The sequence below is a fragment of the Saccostrea echinata genome, unplaced genomic scaffold (genome assembly GCF_033153115.1).
Source record: "Saccostrea echinata isolate AGI-Se365-2 ecotype Australia unplaced genomic scaffold, CSIRO_AGI_Sech_v1 ptg000010l, whole genome shotgun sequence".
Taxonomy (NCBI): Eukaryota; Metazoa; Mollusca; class Bivalvia; order Ostreida; family Ostreidae; genus Saccostrea; species Saccostrea echinata.
In genome coordinates this window covers 1206576-1213113 of record NW_026889759.1, presented here as the reverse complement: position 1 = coordinate 1213113, position 6538 = coordinate 1206576, and positions in this window count along the sequence as shown.

The following is a 6538-nucleotide window of genomic DNA, read 5'->3' as shown; positions in this document are numbered from 1 at the left end:
GGCTTACATGCATATTGAGCATTGCAAATGGAAATAATGCTTACAAATGAATTACATGTTTTAAAAAAAAACCCACTAAATTTAATGTTTTAAAAAACATTCATTTCAAATGATACTGTGTTCTTTCTGCATGGATGAGTTTAATATGTTTACTGGTGCTTGCTTATCAATATGTTTGTTCAATTATCATTAAAATCATTGATTTTCCTTTATTTTAATTGTTGTAAGGTTTATGTATGTGTTTCAAGAAATATTCAGAGATAAAGGAATGCATCATGAATTCTTTGAGAATAGTCTGTATATTGGGAAATTTTCACCCCCATTTTATTCCCCCCCCCCTTTTTGCACACGATTGTCATCAACTGGCAAATTTTAACAGGGCAAATTCATAGAAAACAGCTAGGTCTTTAACACAACTGTGTCTGAGCGAATTTAAAAGGGGGGTAAATTATTTGCAATTAAATGTGATATGACAAAATAACCTGGGGTGAAAATAACCCACTTTACAGAAATACACATGTATATATTTTGATGTAACAAGACACACATTTATTGAAAATGAAAATATTTCATCAATGAGTACATAATTAGATTTAGGTGCTTATCAAGCTTGTGATATGATTGACAGTCCTTTCTGTGACAGATTGTTCATTGTGTTTACTTTTATTAGGTCACCTGAGTCACTCAGGTGACCTATTGCTATCCGTTTTTGTCCGTCGTCGTGCGTCGTCCGTCGTGCGTTTACATTTGAACATTTTCAGCTTCTTCTCTGAAACCGCTCAACCAATTTCAACCAATTTTGGCATATAGCATCTATGGGTGAAGGGGAACAAAAATTATGAATTTCATGGTCCCTGCCCCCCCCCCCTGGGGCCTGAGGGGTGGGGCTAAAACCACCAAAATTAATGCAATCTTTAAAAATCTTCTTCTTTACTCCTGGACATCAAGCAGTCAAACTGTTGACATGATTGTAATAAGCATTAAGCCCTCTACCAAAATTGTGAAATTCATGGCCCCAGGGTCAGGGGTTCTGGTGCTAGGGCGGGGCTATATAGATCATATAGTGAAAGTGCATTATTTCTTTGAAAATCTTCTTCTCTGCTCCTGGGTATTATTGAGACAAATTGAATACATAGTTATGATAAGCAAGGGTGACTCTACCAAAATTGTGAAATTCATGGCCCCAGGGTCAGGGGTTCTGGTGCTAGGGTGGGGCTATATAGATCATATAGTGAAAGTGCATTATTTCTTTGAAAATCTTCTTCTCTGCTCCTGGGTATTATTGAGACAAATTGAATACATAGTTATGATAAGCAAGGGTGACTCTACCAAAATTATGAAATTCAAGGCCCCAGGGTCAGGGGTTCTGGTGCTAAGGGCGGGGCTATATAGATCATATAGTGAAAGTTTATTATTTCTTTGAAAATCTTCTTCTCTGCCCCTGGATATTATTGAAACAAAAGGCCCATGGGCCACATCGCTCACCTGAGTAACTTTGGCCATGCTGTTCATTACCAGACTTCCCCCCTTGTAATACCTATTGTGGCCCCGCCCTACCCCCGGGGGCCATGATTTGAACAATTTAGAATCTACACTACCCCAGGATGCTTCCACATAAGTTTCAGTTTTTCTGGTCCAGTGGTTCTTGAGAAGATTTTTAAAGATTTTTCCTATATATTTCAATGTTTCCCTATTGTGGCCCCGCCTTACCCCCGGGGGTCATGATTTGAACAATTTAGAATCTACACTACCCAAGAATGCTTCCACATAAGTTTCAGTTTTTCTGGCTCAGCGGTTCTTGAGAAGAAGATTTTTAAAGATTCTTCCTATATATTTTAATGTAAAATTTGTATTCCCTATTGTGGCCCCGCCCTACCCCCGGGGGTCATGATTTCAACAATTTAGAATCTACACTACCCCCAGGATGCTTCCACATAAGTTTCAGCTTTTCTGGCTCAGCGGTTCTTGAGAAGAAGATTTTTAAAGATTTTCCCTATATATTTCAATGTAAAACTTGGATTCCCTATTGTGGCCCCGCCCTACCCCCGGGGGTCATGATTTTAACAATTTAGAATCTACACTATCCCAGGATGCTTCCACATAAGTTTCAGCTTTTCTGGCTCAGTGGTTCTTGAGAAGAAGATTTTTAAAGATTTTCCCTATATATTTCAATGTAAAACTTGGATTCCCTATTGTGGCCCTGCCCTACCCCCGGGGGTCATGATTTTAACAATTTAGAATCTACACTATCCCAGGATGCTTCCACGTAAGTTTCAGCTTTTCTGGCCCAGTGGTTCTTGAGAAGAAGATTTTTTAATGACCCCACCCTATTTTTGTCTTTTCTTGATTATCTCCCCTTGTAAGGGGACTTGGCCCTTTATTTTAACAATTTAAACTCCCCTTCACCCAAGGGTACTTTGTACCAAGTTTGGTTAAAATTGGCCCAGTGGTTCTTGAGAAGAAGTTGAAAATGTGAAAAGTTTACAGACGGAAGGACGGACAGACGGACGGACAGACGGACGGACGACGGACAACGGGTGATCAGAAAAGCTCACTCGAGCTTTCAGCTCAGGTGAGCTAACAAATTGAATACATAGTTATGATAAGCAAGGGTGACTCTACCAAAATTGTGAAATTCATGGCCCCAGGGTCAGGGATTCTGTTGCTAGGGCAAGGCTATATAGATCATATAGTGAAAGTGCATTATTTCTTTGAAAATCTTCTTCTCTACTCCTGGGTATTATTGAAACAAATTAAATACATAGTTATGATAAGCAAGAGTGACTCTACCAAAATTGTGAAATTCATGGCCCCAGGGTCAGGGGTTCTGTTGCTAGGACGGGGCTCTATTTATTATATAGTGAAAATACATTAATTCTTCTTTTTCTGCTCCTGGGTATTATTTAAACAAACTAAGTATATAGTTATGATAAGCAAGGATGCCTCTTCCAAAATTGTGAAATTCAAGGCCCCAGGGACAGGGATTCTGGTGCTAGAGCGGGGCTATATAGATCCTATAGTAAAGGTGAATTATTTCTTTGAAAATCTTCTTCTCTGCCCCTGGGTATTTTTTAAACGAACTATGTACACTGTTATGATACGCAAGGATACCTCTTCCAAAATGGTGAATTTCATGGCCCTAGGGTCAAGGGTTCTGGTGAAAAGGGGGGGGGGATCTATTGATTATATAGTGAAAAAGCAAAATTTCTTTTAAAATATTCTTTTCTGCTTCTGGTGAAAAAGCAAAGAAGCTAAGTGTATAGTTATGATGAGCAAGAGTGCTTTTTCCAGAGTAGTGAATTGCATGACCCCTGGGTCAGATGTGCTGGTTTAAGGGTGGGGCTCTTGATAATATAGTGAAAATGCATTAATTCTTTTAAATAATCCTGTCTGCTCCTTAGTGTTAAGCAGATAAACAAAGTGATAACTTATGATGAGCAAACTTCTGGTCCCATGGTCAGAGGCTCTGGTATTTCTTGGGGGGGGGGGGGGGGTTCTATTGATAATATAGTGAATCTGAGTAAAAATGCATTATTTCTTTAAAAATCTTCTCTGCACCTGGGCATATCAGAGGCAGAAAGAGTAAAAGTTTTAATAAGGAAGGGTATTTTTACCAGATTTTTGAACATCTGGACTATTTGGTCAAGTGTTCTGGTCCTTGCCTGGGCTCTATTAATTTGTATGCTACTGAGAGGAGTTATTCCCCTTTGCCATTTACTTTTGATGATTAATCACTGTAAATAAAGTATTTGAAAGGTTAATAGAATAAGAGAATTATGCAAGAATTTTTATTGTATAATACAAAAAGTACTTTCATAGTTCTAATGATCAGGTAGACTTGTAATTAATAGACAAATAAAAATGAGACAAAAATTACTTGTTTTATTAAATGTTCATTAAAGACCAAGAGAGGCCAATGTAAGACATCTCCACAAGGAATTTAAATAGTACAGAAGCACTGATAGTTTGTTAATATACTGTATGGTGATAGTGAAAAATTGGGAACAGATTTGAACCTAATTTATGAACTGTTTATGAATACTAAACTAATTATTTTGTTGATCCTGATCACCCTATTTTTCTTGCTTTTGGGCAACAAAGTTTCACCTTTCAGTTCATTTTATACTCTAGGGATCCTCTAAATTGTTGTATTATACCCATGTGACCGTTAAGGCCCTTGGGCCTCTTGTTTAATAAATAAAATAAGTAATCAAAATTTGTTTTAATTTGTAAAAACCAAATTGACACATTGGTGACTTATTTTAACAAATGCCTTTTCATTTATCTTGTTTTAAGTATTCATTTATTTATTTCTTATTCATATATTACACCCTTCATGATTTACTAATGATTGTCATAATGTTTTGAAATACATACTTGTATTGAAGTATAATTATGGGTTTGATGAATGGTGACCGGCATACATTGTTTTGTTGACAGTACTCTTGCTGTATTTAGAATTGTGAAATGAAATATCTCTCTATCTGTCCACCTTTCAAATCTATCTCTTTGTCCCTCTGTCAAGTCTGTGTATTTGTGCGTCTGTCACAATTTGTAGTTTTCTAATACGAGTCATTTACTATCTCAAAGAGATGTTGTCAGGAAAGTTTCATACTGATCTCTGCCAAAGAGATTGTCTCTAAGTCTAAAACATTGGTTTCTCCTACATTTCATTCTTAAAAATAAAATCAAAGGTTACAGATGACCAGGTTAACATGTTTCTCAAATCTTTAAGTTGACCTTATAATGATCAAAGTTGATACCACTTAAGATCATTGCCGTTTGAGATATGATTTTGAGTGAAGATCATACACACCTTTATGACATATATGAGTAACAACATTATAAATATAACAGGAAAGGAGAAAATGTATGGCTGGACCGGGAATCAAACCTGGGACCCCTGCATCACTAGTCAGGTGCTTGACTACTGACTGAACTACCCAGGCTGATATCCATGGCCCAGATCATTACATTCCTCCCTCCTTAAATTGTCTTTGCCCTCGAAGACACATGACCCAAGTTCTTACTTGCCCCTGGCAGAACTTTCATCTGCAAGTCCAGGGGTGGTCAACAGCACCAAATCTGTAACAGGAAAGGAAAAAAATGTATAGTTGGACCAGGAATCGAACCCAGGACCCCTCCATCACTAGTCAGGTGCTCTACCGACTGAGCTACCCAGGCTGATATCCATGGCCCAAACCATTACATAAAGTTTGAGCCCATTTGAATCTGGATTTGAATATATGAGCCCAAACATGAGATCATATATCTTAAATAGCAATTAAGTTCAATGTGTAATGAGATGGTGAAATAATGTCTCAGGTCCATAACTTCAAGCCCTCTGAATGCCTTTGATATGTAGTATTAAAACCCATGACTTGGACCTGCTGAATTTTGAGTATTGGCCTTGAAAATCAAGTTTGCTGTATTGATCACCATCAACACTGATCAAATAAAGATCATTCAAATTTCTTCATTTTTCTTCTCAAGAATAACTGTGAGCCAGATATGATGTAACTTAATTATTTTGTGAAGACTTCCTGACAAAGTGTAGATTCTTCAGGAAGCAAATTTTTCATCCACATATCTTCCTTGTATGATTAATTCTACCTACTAATGTGAAATGTAAATAACATAATAGAGTACATGGACTCTGAAATTATAGTTAACCCCCCCCCCCTCCCCCTTGCTTGCCAGGTTTAATTAATTGTAAAACATAGTTAATTCCTCTCAACTTCATAAAAGGAATCTTCAGATTAAATGTTGGAACTTCCCTATATATCTAATTATTATACTACATGTACTTCAGGAAAGTAACATTTGGCCAGATACATTTTACAAACACTTGTTGGTAAATTATGCAAAAAGAAGCTGTAAAGTACACTTATCATATATAAAGGTCACATACATATTGAACTTTACTTCTTTTTAACATCCAGGAAAATTGTTCAAAGACAGTGAAGTACATGTATCAGTGAACAGGAAATCACTGTTGTTTACTAACAATGGGAAAAACATGAAAATTTTGGTCTTATTTATTGCATCAGTTCCATTTAACATCAAAAGGCAGATCACTCTTCTCGTAAACTGCATAAAACAGTAAATACATGACATCTGAAATGACTTTGAATGAGCTTAATTCCCTAAAGCCTTGCTGTATATTCAAGAATGTTTTTGCGTTAGGTGCGATTGCATCCCCCCTTTTAGAAAAAAAATGAGACAAAATAACTAATTTTTTTGTATGTGTGAAGGAATGCTGCTAGATTTTGTTTATTAATACGTGAAAAAACTTTAAGAATACGTTGCTTGTCAAGAACCAATACCCATTTCTAAAAACTTTCTATCTCGGGAGTAGGAGATACTGTACCTCTCCGAAGCACACCCCCCTCTCTTTTCCACAACCCCGCGACAGCCCTAATGTTAAATATTCCCTTTGGGAATAAATATCTCCTCGAAATTGTTGAAAATAAACTCTCAACTGGTAAGGAAATATTCATAAAAATTCAATTTATTTATGAAAATTCACTCTCTGATT